The sequence below is a fragment of the Rattus norvegicus genome, chromosome 16 (assembly GCF_021556685.1).
Source record: "Rattus norvegicus strain SHRSP/BbbUtx chromosome 16, alternate assembly SHRSP_T2T, whole genome shotgun sequence".
Classification (NCBI taxonomy): Eukaryota; Metazoa; Chordata; class Mammalia; order Rodentia; family Muridae; genus Rattus; species Rattus norvegicus.
In genome coordinates, this window is record NC_141549.1 from 42,461,171 (window position 1) to 42,476,266 (window position 15,096).

Genomic DNA, 15,096 nt, shown 5'->3' on the forward strand with positions numbered 1-15,096 from the left:
TAAAGGCGCCAGCAGCTCCTCAGCTTCTTGGTATGGGAGCTGATGGCTGTTTCTCTTAGAAAAATCCCTGACTTGTTATTAGACTTAGCAGGTGACAAGGTGTTTCTTTTAAAATCACAGCTAGAAAAGCAAAAATGGTGCTTGGTCTACATATTAAAGACATGTGTTAACCACTTCAATTTTGTTTCTGACTGGTTTTAAATGTATAAATATGTTCTACATGCCTTGGTCATAGATTATTGGCCTTTAAGTTATTGGATATGGTTAAAAAATTATAACATCTATAACAAGAAGTTGACATAAAACTGATAATTTAGATAGAGTCATTCTAGACAATATGTGACATGAGCCAACCTAGAGAAACAGGTCTAAATTGAGATAATATTTTTATAGAACTCTTATCCTAGAAGCCAGGCACCCCCAAATTACAGAATGTAAAATTGTGTTGGAAGTTTTTAAAAGATTTCATGATTCTTTCAATTTAATTTCTGATTCTGCTTATGTAGTTAACGCTGTGCGCTCACTTGAAATTACAGGGCCAATTAGGTTGACTAGTACTATATGTCAAATTCTTTTAGAATTACAAAAATTAATTTGGACCAAGAAAAAATAAGTTTTTCATACAACATATTCGAGCTCATACTCAAGAACAAATTGAGGCATTATATCATATGACGCAGCTGTCCTGCGTTTCCTCTCTTAGAGGCTTATGTGTTACTCCATTGAAAGCTAACTTTTCTCAGTATTCTCAACAGAGCAAAGAAATCTCTAATTATTTGAAAGGAAACTGGTCCATGGAAGCGGAACAATTATCAAGACAATTGCTGATGCAGATTGCTGTCCTTAACAACACCAGAATGGAACCCATCTCGATTGGGGATTTCACCTCGTGGATCACCAATGCTTTCTCGTTTTTCAAAGAATGGGCTGGCATGTTTGCCTGGGGGGCCATTGTCCTCTTGGGATGTGGAGTATGCCTATGGCTTTTTTGCCGTTTAAAACGAGAACATGCTAGACACAAAGCGATTGTTTACCAGGCTATGGCGGCCATTGAGAGTGGTGCTTCTCCCAGCGTGTGGCTGGCCTCTCTAAAAGATTGAGAGTTCGCCCTAGATCGTATTTTGTCACTGTCATGTGAGGTCATTGTGTCCAGAGATGGGCAACTTTCCTCAAGCTCGGACCAACCTAAGCCAGGAGCCCGGTGGCGATAGGGTTAATTTCCAGTGACGGGTAAGGCCGAGTTTTGAGAGGAACGACCTAAGACAGGAGCAATGACGTGTATTGACGTGACACCCAGATCTAGACCAGTCATAGACAGAGGTGGCCTTGCCCTGTTTGAACATTCGGGCTGGTCCTATGCCCCTCTGCTCTGTTTCTCCCCTAATATTAAACACACACGTATAGCCCAGGACGGTGTGTTGTACATAAGTCATCTCTAGCCATTGGGGTGCAGTCCTAACTGCAAGAGTGGTTCGCCATGGCCGAGCTGGGCACTCTGTGAGGCATGTCTGACCTATCTCAGACCACTACCTCCACCTAATGGGTTCATTTTTTAAAAAAACAAAAAAGAGGGAGATGTAGGGAGCGGCTAATGATGGCGCCGACATCCGGTGGTCGTTTGTGGTAAACACCTACAGCGCATGTGTTGGCAGACCCCCAGCACCTACAAGGCCAGGGTGATATTCATGCTAAATAGGTATTTCATACTCCACCAATCCCCAGTGGACAAATTTACAGCCACAGTCTGTTTTGTATATAAGGCAAGTGTCTTTGTTGCCCGGGGTCCCCGTATCATCAACTAGGTGTTCCTGCAATAAAGGCTGATTGAGAAGGATCCAACGGTGTTGCGTCTTCCTTGCCGGTCGAGGTGGGCGCGACAACTCTGTTCTCTGGTTAAGTCTCAGGAGGAGAATTTTGGGCAAGTGCAGCGAGATTAGTAAAGAGACAATATATAATATATTGTTCGGGTATTAAAGGGGCACCCACAAGTGAAATGGAGCCATGTCTGGACCCAGCACAGAGGCCCTAGCAGATGCTGAGCGGATGCCAATGCCCACATGTACTCAAGACAGTTAAAAACTATGCCTGTGTGAAATTTTCTATACGCCCATATACAGATGTTCACAGCAGCACAGTTCTTTCATGACAGCCTTCGGTCTGGCAGTCCATCCACTGACAAATAGCAAAGTAAAATGTTTGGTGATATATGGAAAAGGGCTCGGTGATATAAATTATTATAAAACGATGAGGAGAAACTGGGACAAGGGCATGAACATGAGATCACGATGTAAACCAACTTTCTAAAAACACATATATTCAAAGACATGAAACTGTGACCAGGACAAATGCCCTGTTCTGATTGAATGCAAAGATTACAAAACTATGATGCTTGCCCGATTGAGGTTACAGGGACCTTGTCGCTATAGCAACCACCTTTACTTGGATGGACCCCATAGAATAAGAGGAATTACTTCAGTAAGGAAGTTGTGCTCAGTGGTTTGAATAAATCTTGTCCCCACGGAAACTTGCGGTAAAAAGCGTGATGCTTCCGTTCACTGCCACAAGAGCAGGCTGTGTTGTCTTTTGGATCTGTGCCCATTTGCCCTTTTGTTTTTTTGCCACGTTAGGGTACAACGTGAGTCCTTCACCAGATATAGCCACCCATCTTGGTCACCCAGCTCCCAGAACTTGGAGGTAAATAAACATCTTTCCTTTATTAATATTACTATTAATTATTATTTATTATTCTTATAGGGAAAGACAATGGGTTGAGAAATTATGAATAAGCTCTGCTGTTAACAGAAGTGTCAGACTTTCAGCAGCTCAGAAACAAAGACGACAATGCACACACACACAAACACACACATACACACACACACACACACACACACACACACACACACACACACACACACGTCAGCCTCGAGTCCTGTGGAGCCACTTGCTGGGAGAGGCAAAAAAAAGGACATGAGGCGGGAGTCTGCCCCTCTCTGATGGCCACCTAGCTTGTGGCTCCCATCAAGTGCCTGACACATCTGGTTGTCAAGGAAACAGAGAATCATGGGATGGTGGAGTGATTATGTCGACAACTGCTGGGGACGTTGTGAGTGTCCCAGGCTTCCAGCAAGAAACAGCAAGGGCTTTTAAATATTTTTAAAATATGCTTTTATTGTCTCAAAAAATAGCAAGAGAGGTACGGTGTTTTTAAAGTCAATAAATAAAGCTACGCCAGGTGGCGTCACCCTTGAACCTAGAGAGCTAAGTCAGAAAGCTCGTGACATCCAGGCAAGCTGGGGCTATAAAACAAAACCCAATCAAAAAAAAAAAGTAATAAGAACAGAAAAAAGTAATAAAAAGGGGGAAAATATTGCTGTAAAAAACTTATAATTACTAAAAAAAAGTAATAAAAAGAGGAAAATATTGCTGCAAAAAAACTTATAATTGCTAAATAAGAGCAAACAGAAAAATTACTCCAAAATGTACTATCTGGGCTAATGACCAGGGAATACAGTATTCCTGCAGTTGCAAAATCTCTCACAGCCATGTTCATCCATTTCCTACCACCAAACTGAGACTACTCTGTAGGTAATGCGCTGTTATCTACATCAAAACATCCAATGTTATACATGAAGAGCAGCTCAACAACTTCCCTATGTTCATGTTGCACTCCCTGATCTGTTGGAGCGACTGTGGGTGTCCAATGTGTCTCCTCACCATAGAACAGTATTTCCCCACATTAAAGCCAGAAATATTGTGGAAACGACTCCAAAAAAAACCTCTTTGGACCTTCTCTCATCCACACTACGAAAAGAACAAGGCCATTTGCAAAAAATGGCAACAGTGTGAGTCCTGAAAGGTCAAAGGAGGAGGAAGAATGGAGAGTTTGCAAGCCACTCACTTCAAGAAATGCTCGAGGACTCAGGTACACACTCGCAGTGTGTCAACAATGTTGTCTTGAGGAAAAAATACACAATGGATAACATATTACTTGACAAATCCACGCCAGAACGACTGAAGCTACGTTGTAAAGACTGGAGTCGAGGAAGTTTGCTAATTGAGTTTATAATGTATGGAAATTATATGATGCTTCCCCTTCGCTCCCCATCATGAGCTTCTTTTTCCATGGAAGGGATGCTGTCTGTGAATGTCACCCGTGTTCCCGTGTCCCCTTTGATCTTCTTTTCTGACACCTACAGTGATGGGTGACGGAGGGAGTAACCGTAGCCAACAATTAATTATTCTTTACAAGATGAGCTCCAACGTGAACCCAATTAAAGAATTTCCGGACACCTCTTCCTTTCTAAAACCAGTACATTTAATGAATTGAAGCCCCCAGCCTGTCACTCAGGCTTTCATTCCCGTGCACGCTTATAGAGGTAACCACTGCCCTTCTCTCCCCGTCTGGAAATACCAATTGTCACCCTTTAAATGCTCCGTGTCCTCCTGACCCCTGGAAGTTTAACTTAGAGGATTTTACAGCTTTTTCCTTGAGATGACACCATCTGGAAAGGTGTTTCTGGGGACAAACATGACTGTGGGGCATTTTAAGCAACAGAACACTGTTCCCATATGCAAGGCATAGTGCTTGCAAGAATGAAGCAAATGCTCAACTTCAGCCTGGACTCGGAAAGAGGGGTCTTGATGGACTCAAAGCTTGAATTCTTCGGACCCTGCTACAATTTCTCCATCATAACATGAATAATAAACAAAGGGTTTCAAACACCACAACATTCCAACATCTTGTCAAAAGTGATTATTTGAAAGGTCACAACTGTGGCATGTGACACCTATGGGTTCCAACAGGAACGTACTTCACCACACAAGACTCAGACTTCTCACCCCATCCAAGCTTAAGATCCTATCTGACAGATGTGTGAAGAAAGGTTTCAGTCATGAACAGCTATGGAAACTGCAAACATGAGGCTTGGGAAGGACATGACTGTTCAAGGGGCAGCATGCAGAAGAGATTTTATGATAATCTCTCCCTGGTTGTGTTAAGGGCTATTGAAATCTAAACATGTGATAAAATTTCACACACACACACACACACACACACACAGACAAAGACACACATACACACACAGGCACACATGCACACACAGGCACACATACACATAGATACACACACAGGCACACACACAGACACACAGACATACACACACACATAGGCACACACACACAGACATAGACAAACAGACACACACAGAGACACACCCAGACATAGACACACACAGACACACACACAGACACACACATACACGCACACACACACCCACACAAAATGAGATCTAACATAATTTCCAAAATGTCAATAGGTGACTTTATTTCACAGATAACAACTTCTGATTTAGAACAACCAGCTCTATGGTTCTACAACGGAGGCTCCTTGGGCGAGGCTGGATGAAGATTCCATAGTTTTCCTGAACCAGTGCTACATTATTTTTTTAATATTAAGGGCTTTTTTTTCAGTTGGTTGTTTTTGTTTTATGTTTTGTTTTGTGTGTCAGACTGGATTGAAACCTCTAGACAGTCTGATCCTGTGGTTTAATTTTCCTAAACACAGTTAAACCTCAGGGATGGCTACCTTGAAATTCTGTTGCAAAGTAGCAAAGCTCCCATGATCTTTAAGGTAAGAATGGATTCTATCAGCTGATAACCAGGACCCGGGGCTCGGACCCAGCAAGGAATGATGTGGGACTTTTTGTCTTTTTTTTTTTTTAATTTTTCATTAGATAATTTTTTTTATAAATTGCTTTTTGTATTAATTTTTCTTTTTTTAAATTTTTTATTAGATATATTTCTTTACTTATATTTCAGATGTTATTCCCCTTCCTGCCTTCCTGTCCATCAGCGCCCGTTCCCTCCCCTTCCCCTCCCCCAACTTTTTGTCTTTTTAATTGAAAATAGTTTCTTTGCTCACACGATACACCCCAAGGAGAGTTTCCACTTCCTGAGGTCCAATAGGAGGGAAGTGTGAATCTTCCTGGGAAGGGGAAATGGAATCCAAAGGAATTTTGTAAACATCTGATTTGCTAGGGGCTTCTTTAAAATGTGTGCCATGTTAAGTTTGAACCCTCGCACTGCATGGAAAACTGGCTTATGAGGTGCACCTAGGTAGTGGGGACACCAGCTCAGGCTTAAAGAGCAACAGAGGAAATGGGTAGCATCCCAGGATGGCTCACAAATGAGCCCCCACTCACAAGAATGAGAGCCCACTGCACATGACAGGTGCACATGTCGAAGCCTGATTTGCCAGAGGCTGAGAGTGACATGTTTATCTGGCGGCCGGATGGTTAGCATTTTAAGGCGAATCCATGTGTTGCCAAACAAAGCAACATTCCTACCTTTATTCTTGTCAGGTTTGTATCCCCCTCCTCCCAAGATATCTTCGAGATCCTTGTCTGACCAACCTACAGAAAAACCACACATTTCAGTGGCCAAAAGAAAAAAATCTCAGCAGCAAACATTTGGATTAGTCAAAGTTGTCCATGACACGTGAGTGTTCTTCATGGAACTGAGAGTGTGGTTCAGTGACACAGCAGATGTAAGGTCTCAGAACCACACCTTGTGCTCATACTAAGGATCGATGGGGAGGGGGAGAAGGAGGGGGAAGGGAAGGAGGTTGAGGGAAATGAACAAGGAAGAAAGGGGATAGGCAAAATTTCAACCAGCCCCTCAGACAGCTCACTGCCGATGTATATGTTCTGTAGAACGTCCAATCATCTTGAGTGTTTGTGTGACCACAGAGAGAAGAAATACAATCCTATAATTAAGTTCAGATGAGACACCATCCCCCTGTCTCGATGGCAGCTCTCTGAGGTCTGACTCTATAGAAGACTCTGCTTCTTAACTGAACCAAGGAGATTAATGCCTTTCTGCCAAAATAAGTCTCAACTTTCTCACAATCTGCGACACAATCACAGATGACTAATACGAGAAGCAGAATCATTATTAACCATAGTTCAGTGATTAAGTACACATCTTCCTGAATGTCCTATGCTCTGTGTGCAAAGTGTGCTTAAAGCCGTCCCGCTGTATTCCAGAGGACAGAGGGGTGATTTGCTAAGCCCCTGGCGTCACTGTTCCTTCTCTTACTTGGCTTTGTCTGCTTTGTGTCATGAGACCACTTTTGCCAGGCAGAATGAATGTCGCACCAACTGGATGACTTGGGAAGCATTTCTTAAAACTGAATGAAATGAATCCGTCAGTCCAGGACAGCCACTGATGGTGCTTGTCGACAAGATTTCGGGTGAAGCCTTTGTAAGCTACCGTGAGTCTTTTCCAGTGGTATGGGTGGTGTTAGCAGCAAGTTAGATTTTTTTTTTATTATAGCACGCAGCATTACACTGAACTTTTATAAACCATAAGAGAACAAGGTTTTCCAAAGACTAATGCTAGAAAACTACAAATGGGCACAAGTCCATTGAACAGGTGTTGTAGTTCAAACGTGAAATGTCCCTATAGGCTCATGTGCTGGGACTCTTGAGGCCTGCTTTTGGAAATACATCACTGGAAGGTGACATCTGGGTTTTACTAGCCCATTTCCTGTCTCCATCTCTCTGCTTCCTGTGTGTGGATATAACTCGAGAAGCAGAGTCATATCGGGGCCTCATCACTTCTAAAATTATAAGCTGAAAGAATCCTTCCTCTTCTCTTCGCTTGCTAGGTACTTGGTCAGGGCAACCGGAAAAGTAATGAAAGGAGAACTAAGTGAGGAAAGGTACTAAACACTTTTTAAAATGTATTATTCATTTATATGTCTGTTTTAAACCCTTTTGAATTTAATTGTATTTAAGTGTGTGTGTTTGTGTGTGTGTGTGTGTGTGTGTGTGTGTGTGTGTGTGTGTGTGTGTGTGTGTAGGTCAGAGAACAGCTTTCAAGCTGCATATCTCAATATGAGAATCCAGGTATCTCCTAGCAAGATTGACATTCTAGAAATTTCTAAGAAGTATAAAATAATGCCACTCTCTGACAAATTGTTTTTCTCTCAACACACAGACTCATACAATGTGCTATTTATGTTAATATGTATTCGTTTAGTATTATCATTTTATATAAACAATACTGATTTTTTTAAAAAATTAAATATATAGATGATAAACAGAGGTAGATATGACACACACAGGCAATAGTTATTGAGATTCCCAATAATTCGGAGAATCCCAAGACCAAAATATATCAGTACTACTGTTGTGGGGTTCTCCTGAAGCTTGACGGGGCCCAGATCTGGCCCAGATCTACAGTACTCTGGACGTCTCAGAATGCCATTGCAGGTATAAGACAAACCATACCAGGAACTATAGCACTGGCCTGTGATGTTGAGCATCTAGAACTTACCTCTTCCTTCTCCAGTACTTGGCTTTTTGGGGCCATCTAGATTGTTCTGATCATCCAAGGCATCTTCCAAGTCAAACCCATCAAGTTCTGGGGACCAAAGAACAAAAGAGATAATCACTGCTGTACTGGGTAGTTTTTATGTCAGCTTGAGCTAGAGCCATCTACAAGGAGGGAACCGTGTTTAGGAAAAGGCCTCCATAAGCTCAGACTGCTAGGCATTTTCTCAGTGATCGATCAGTGGTGAAGGACAGGGTACACCGTGGAAGGTACCATCCCTACACTGGTGGTCATAAGCCAAATAAAATAAACCCTTTCTTTTCTATGTTGGTTTTGATCATGGTGTTTAATTATCACCATAGAAACACAAACTAGGATACCCACTGAAACAGGTAGCTGATGTGGAAAATCCTTCCTTCATTTTTTCCTCTGAGAGCTTGTCTTACCCATAGGATTTGACGGTGCTCTAGTTGTTCCTGGTCTTCTCGTTGTAGTAGTGGTGATATGGTCCCCTCTCTCTGACAGTAGGAGGGAAAACAGCAATAAAAAGTAAATAATAATAAAATGTATACCTACATCATAGTTTAAGTAAGTCGCACCGTGAATAGACCATCGTTAGTACTTATTAAAGCTCCTATACGACAGGTCTTCCTGGTTGCTGCCGCTGCAGAGAGCCCTTGGACAGCACCCCGCGAGCAAACTTGAGCCTCGGGACCACAGGTAAGACCAACTTGTCTGCTGCAAGAGAGCTGCCTGGTGAGATCGGGACACACAGAGGCAGAGTCCATCTAGGACCGGGCACGTCCTGTGTTTGCCGGAGGTCCCACGCCCGCGGATACCGGGCCCGCAGCAGCTCTCTGCTCCCAGACCCTGTGGGAAAGAGACCTCACCGCCTGATCAGGTGGGCACTCCTGAGGCTGCAGAGCGGAAGAGACCACCAACACTGCCCACCCCTGCCCACATCCCTGGCCCAAGAGGAAACTGTATAAGGCCTCTGGGCTCCCGTGGGGGAGGGCCCAGGAGAGGCAGGACCCCTGCCTGAGACACCGCCGGAACCTGAGGGAAACAGACCAGATAAACAGTTCTCTGCACCCAAATCCCGTGGGAGGGAGAACTGAACCTTCAGAGAGGCAGACAAGCCTGGGAAACCAGAAGAGACTGATCTCTGTACATACATCTCGGACGCCAGAGGAAAACACCAAAGGCCATCTGGAACCCTGGTACACTGAAGCTCCCGGAAGGGGCGGCACAGGTCTTCCTGGTTGCTGCCGCTGCAGAGAGCCCGTGGGCAGCACCCCGCGAGCGAACTTGAGCCTCGGGACCACAGGTAAGACCAACTTGTCTGCTGCAAGAAAGCTGCCTGGTGAACTCAAGACACAGGCCCACAGGAACAGCTGAAGACTTGTAGAGAGGAAAAACTACACGCCCGAAAGCAGAACACTCTGTCCCCATAACTAACTGAAAGAGAGGAAAACAGGTCTACAGCACTCCTGACACATAGGCTTATAGGACAGTCTAGCCACTGTCAGAAATAGCAGAACAAAGTAACACTAGAGATAATCTGATGGCGAGAGGCAAGCGCAGGAAACCAAGCAACAGAAACCAAGACTACATGCCATCATCGGAGCCCAATTCTCCCACCAAAACAAACATGGAATATCCAAACGCAACAGAAAAGCAAGATCTAGTTTCAAAATCATATTTGATCATGATGCTGGAGGACTTCAAGAAAGACATGAACACACTTAGGGAAACACAGGAAAACATTAATAAACAAGTAGAAGCCTACAGAGAGGAATCGCAAAAATCCCTGAAAGAATTCCAGGAAAACACAATCAAACAGTTGAAGGAATTAAAAATGGAAATAGAAGCAATCAAGAAAGAACACATGGAAACAACCCTGGATATAAAAAACCAAAAGAAGAGACAAAGAGCTGTAGATACAAGCCTCACCAACAGAATACAAGAGATGGAAGAGAGAATCTCAGGAGCAAAAGATTCCATAGAAATCATTGACTCAACTGTCAAAGATAATGTAAAGCGGAAAAAACTACTGGTCCAAAACATACAGGAAATCCAGGACTCAATGAGAAGATCAAACCTAAGGATAATAGGTATAGAAGAGAGTGAAGACTCCCAGCTCAAAGGACCAGTAAATATCTTCAACAAAATCATAGAAGAAAACTTCCCTAACCTTAAAAAAGAGATACCCATAGGCATACAAGATGCCTACAGAACTCCAAATAGATTGGACCAGAAAAGAAACACCTCCCGTCACATAATAGTCAAAACACCAAATGCACAAAATAAAGAAAGAATATTAAAAGCAGTACGGGAAAAAGGTCAAGTAACATATAAAGGCAGACCTATCAGAATCACACCAGACTTCTCGCCAGAAACTATGAAGGCCAGAAGATCCTGGACTGATGTCATACAGACCCTAAGAGAACACAAATGCCAGCCCAGGTTACTGTATCCTGCAAAACTCTCAATTAACATAGATGGAGAAACCAAGATATTCCATGACAAAACCAAATTTACACAATATCTTTCTACAAATCCAGCACTACAAAGGATAATAAATGGTAAAGCCCAACATTAGGAGACAAGCTATACCCTAGAAGAAGCAAGAAACTAATCGTCTTGGCAACAAAACAAAGAGAATGAAAGCACACAAACATAACTCACATCCAAATATGAATATAACGGGAAGCAATAATCACTATTCCTTAATATCTCTCAACATCAATGGCCTCAACTCCCCAATAAAAAGAAATAGATTAACAAACTGGATACGCAACGAGGACCCTGCATTCTGCTGCCTACAGGAAACACACCTCAGAGACAAAGACAGACACTACCTCAGAGTGAAAGGCTGGAAAACAACTTTCCAAGCAAATGGTCAGAAGAAGCAAGCTGGAGTAGCCATTCTAATATCAAATAAAATCAATTTGCAACTAAAAGTCATCAAAAAAGATAAGGAAGGACACTTCATATTCATCAAAGGAAAAATCCACCAAGATGAACTCTCAATCCTAAATATCTATGCCCCAAATACAAGGGCACGTACATACGTAAAAGAAACCTTACTAAAGCTCAAAGCACACATTGCACCTCACACAATAATAGTGGGAGATTTCAACACCCCCTCTCATCAATGGACAGATCATGGAAACAGAAATTAAACAGAGATGTAGACAGACTAAGAGAAGTCATGAGCCAAATGGACCTAACGGATATTTATAGAACATTCTATCCTAAAGCAAAAGGATATACCTTCTTCTCAGCTCCTCATGGTACTTTCTCCAAAATTGACCATATAATTGGTCAAAAAACGGGCCTCAACAGGTACAGAAAGATAGAAATAATCCCATGCGTGCTATCGGACCACCACGGCCTAAAAGTGGTCTTCAATAACAATCAAGGAAGAATGTCCACATATACTTGGAAATTGAACAATGCTCTAGTCAATGATAACCTGGTCAAGGAAGAAATAAAGAAAGAAATTAAAAACTTTTTAGAATTTAATGAAAATGAAGATACAACATACCCAAACTTATGGGACACAATGAAAGCTGTGCTAAGAGGAAAACTCATAGCGCTGAGTGCCTGCAGAAAGAAACAGGAAAGAGCATATGTCAGCAGCTTGATAGCACACCTAAAAGCTCTAGAACAAAAAGAAGCAAATACACCCAGGAGGTGTAGAAGGCAGGAAATAATCAAACTCAGAGCTGAAATCAACCAAGTAGAAACAAAAAGGACCATAGAAAGAATCAACAGAACCAAAAGTTGGTTCTTTGAGAAAATCAACAAGATAGATAAACCCTTAGCCAGACTAACGAGAGGACACAGAGAGTGCGTCCAAATTAACAAAATCAGAAATGAAAAGGGAGACATAACAACAGATTCAGAGGAAACTCAAAAAATCATCAGATCTTACTACAAAAACCTATATTCAACAAAACTCGAAAATCTTCAGGAAATGGACAATTTCCTAGACAGATACCAGGTACCGAAGTTAAATCAGGAACAGATAAACCAGTTAAACAACACCATAACTCCTAAGAAAATAGAAGCAGTCATTAAAGGTCTCCCAACCAAAACGAGCCCAGGTCCAGATGGGTTTAGTGCAGAATTCTATCAAACCTTCATAGAAGACCTCATACCAATATTATCCAAACTATTCCACAAAATTGAAACAGATGGATCACTACCGAATTCCTTCTACGAAGCCACAATTACTCTTATACCTAAACCACACAAAGACCCAACAAAGAAAGAGAACTTCAGACCAATTTCCCTTATGAATATCGACGCAAAAATACTCAACAAAATTCTGGCAAACCGAATCCAAGAGCACATCAAAACAATCATCCACCATGATCAAGTAGGCTTCATCCCAGGCATGCAGGGATGGTTTAATATACGGAAAACCATCAACGTGATCCATTATATAAACAAACTGAAAGAACAAAACCACATGATCATTTCATTAGATGCTGAGAAAGCATTTGACGAAATTCAACACCCCTTCATGATAAAAGTCCTGGAAAGAATAGGAATTCAAGGCCCATACCTGAACATGGTAAAAGCCATATACAGCAAACCAGTTGCTAACATTAAACTAAATGGAGAGAAACTTGAAGCAATCCCACTAAAATCAGGGACTAGACAAGGCTGCCCACTCTCTCCCTACTTATTCAATATAGTTCTTGAAGTTCTAGCCAGAGCAATCAGACAACAAAAGGATGTCAAGGGGATACAGATCGGAAAAGAAGAAGTCAAAATATCACTATTTGCAGATGATATGATAGTATATTTAAGTGATCCCAAAAGTTCCACCAGAGAACTACTAAAGCTGATAAACAACTTCAGCAAAGTGGCTGGGCATAAAATTAACTCAAATAAATCAGTTGCCTTCCTCTATACAAAAGAGAAACAAGCCGAGAAAGAAATTAGGGAAACGACACCTTTCATAATAGACCAAAATAATATAAAGTACCTCGGAGTGACTTTAACAAAGCAAGTAAAAGATCTGTACAATAAGAACTTCAAGACACTGAAGAATGAAATTGAAGAAGACCTCAGAAGATGGAAACATCTCCCATGCTCATGGATTGGCAGGATTAATATAGTAAAAATGGCCATTTTACCAAAAGCAATCTACAGATTCAATGCAATCCCCATCAAAATACCAATCCAATTCTTCAAAGAGTTAGACAGAACAATTTGCAAATTCATCTGGAATAACAAAAAACCCAGGATAGCTAAAGCTATCCTCAACAATAAAAGGACTTCAGGGGGAATCACTATCCCTGAACTCAAGCAGTATTACAGAGCAATAGTGATAAAAACTGCATGGTATTGGTACAGAGACAGACAGATAGACCAATGGAATAGAATTGAAGACCCAGAAATGAACCCACACACATATGGTCACTTGATTTTTGACAAAGGAGCCAAAACCATCCAATGGAAAAAAGATAGCATTTTCAGCAAATGGTGCTGTTTCAACTGGAGGGCAACATGTAGAAGAATGCAGATCGATCCATGCTTATCACCCTGTACAAAGCTTAAGTCCAAGTGGATCAAGGACCTCCACATCAAACCAGACACACTCAAACTAATAGAAGAAAAACTAGGGAAGCATCTGCAACACATGGGCACTGGAAAAAATTTCCTAAACAAAACACCAATGGCTTACGCTCTAAGATCAAGAATTGACAAATGGGATCTCATAAAACTGCAAAGCTTCTGTAAGGCAAAGGACACGGTGGTTAGGACAAAACGGCAACCAACAGATTGGGAAAAGATCTTTACCAATCCTACAACAGATAGAGGACTTATATCCAAAATGTACAAAGAACTCAAGAAGTTAGACCACAGGGAAACAAATAACCCTATTAAAAAATGGGGCTCAGAGCTAAACAAAGAATTCACAGCTGAGGAATGCCGAATGGCTGAGAAACACCTAAAGAAATGTTCAACATCTTTAGTCATAAGGGAAATGCAAATCAAAACAACCCTGAGATTTCACCTCACACCAGTGAGAATGGCTAAGATCAAAAACTCAGGGGACGGGGCTGGGGATTTAGCTCAGTGGTAGAGCCCTTACCTAGGAATCGCAAGGCCCTGGGTTCGGTCCCCAGCTCCGAAAAAAAGAACCAAAAAAAAAAAAAAAAAAAAAAAACTCAGAGGACAACAGATGCTGGCGAGGATGTGGAGAAAGAGGAACACTCCTCCATTGTTGGTGGGATTGCAAACTGGTACAACCATTCTGGAAATCAGTCTGGAGGACCCTCAGAAAATTGGACCTTGAACTGCCTGAGGATCCAGCTATACCTCTCTTGGGCATATACCCAAAAGATGCCCCAACATATAAAAAAGACACGTGCTCCACTATGTTCATTGCAGCCTTATTTATAATAGCCAGAAGCTGGAAAGAACCCAGATGCCCTTCAACAGAGGAATGGATACAGAAAATGTGGTACATCTACACAATGGAATATTACTCAGCTATCAAAAACAACGACTTTATGAAATTTGTAGGCAAATGGCTGGAACTGGAAAATATCATCCTGAGTGAGCTAACCCAAACACAGAAAGACATACATGGTATGCACTCACTGATAAGTGGCTATTAGCCCAAATGCTTGAATTACCCTAAATTCCTAGAACAAATGAAACTCAAGACAGATGATCAAAATGTGAATGGTTTACTCCTTCTTTAAAAGGGGAACAAGAATACCCTTGGCAGGGAAT

The 15,096-nt window shown here is 41.9% G+C and overlaps 1 protein-coding gene; it reads left to right on the forward strand.

The window, feature by feature from the left end:
• The window catches only part of Erich1 (glutamate-rich 1), a gene marked incomplete at its 5' end in the record, with an annotated part of 52,793,804 nt that overhangs the window by 11,590,611 nt on the left and 41,188,097 nt on the right, over window positions 1-15,096 (forward strand).